This window comes from Egretta garzetta, unplaced genomic scaffold (assembly GCF_000687185.1).
Source record: "Egretta garzetta isolate BGI_Z169 unplaced genomic scaffold, ASM68718v1 scaffold191, whole genome shotgun sequence".
NCBI lineage: Eukaryota > Metazoa > Chordata > Aves > Pelecaniformes > Ardeidae > Egretta > Egretta garzetta.
In genome coordinates, this window is record NW_009258676.1 from 683,920 (window position 1) to 684,767 (window position 848).

General features: G+C 53.8%; 1 protein-coding gene across 1 annotated transcript in view; it reads right to left on the reverse strand.

The window, feature by feature from the left end:
• LOC104135266 (polypeptide N-acetylgalactosaminyltransferase 13) overlaps positions 1–848 on the reverse strand; it is a 131,640-nt gene that overhangs the window by 569 nt on the left and 130,223 nt on the right. The window lies entirely within an intron of this gene.

Consider the following 848-nt stretch of genomic DNA (forward strand, 5'->3'; position numbering starts at 1 on the left):
CACTCCCCCCGAGCCACCGACCAACACATAACCCCTCCGAGCATGACGTTCCATGGGCTGGAATAGCTCTTTGGTCAGTTGGGGTCAGCTCTCCTGGCTGTGCCCCCTCCCAGCTCGTTATGCCCCTGGCCGAGCAGGAGAAGCTCAAAAAGCCCTTGAGTGGTCTGAGCACTACTGGGCAACAGCTAAAAACATCCGTGTGTTATCAACAGTCTTCTGGTACTAAACCCAAACCACAGCACTATGCTGGCTACTGTGAAGAAAATTAACTCTATCCCAGCCAAAACCAGGACAGAGCTGAGGCTCCAGCAACCCAAACCCGTGCATTTCAGATCAGCAGAAACACATTTGCCAAGTGTTATATGGACAATGGTAACACAGATTAGAACTCTGCTGCCAGTGCGTATTTTTTCTTCTTTGGGACGCCCACCCCTTCCTACTCCTACCACACGACACTGTATTCCTGAGGAATGGAGAGACTCAGAAGGGGAACAGACCTTATTTTGAAGAAATAAATCCTCTCCTGTTAAAAAGCACTGGGAGGACATCGTAAGGAGACCCAGGGACGTTAAGCACGAAGCTGTGCACTGGGATAAAAGCAGGCAGGCACGCGGGCAGCAAACGTTCCCTCCGTCGCTGCTGCTCCGGGGGTTTCACACACAGCATCGCAGCGATTAGGCAGGCGCCGTAAGCGCCTTTGCTATGAAGCGCTGCCTTTACCCATTTACTGCTCCCTACGAGGTCTTTCAGTTCCTGAAAAAAGCCTTTAAACCCGTGCTATAGGCAAACCTGCGCCCGCATACGCGCCGAGCCCGCGGGACCCCGGAGGGCCAGGGGGTGCAGGAGCC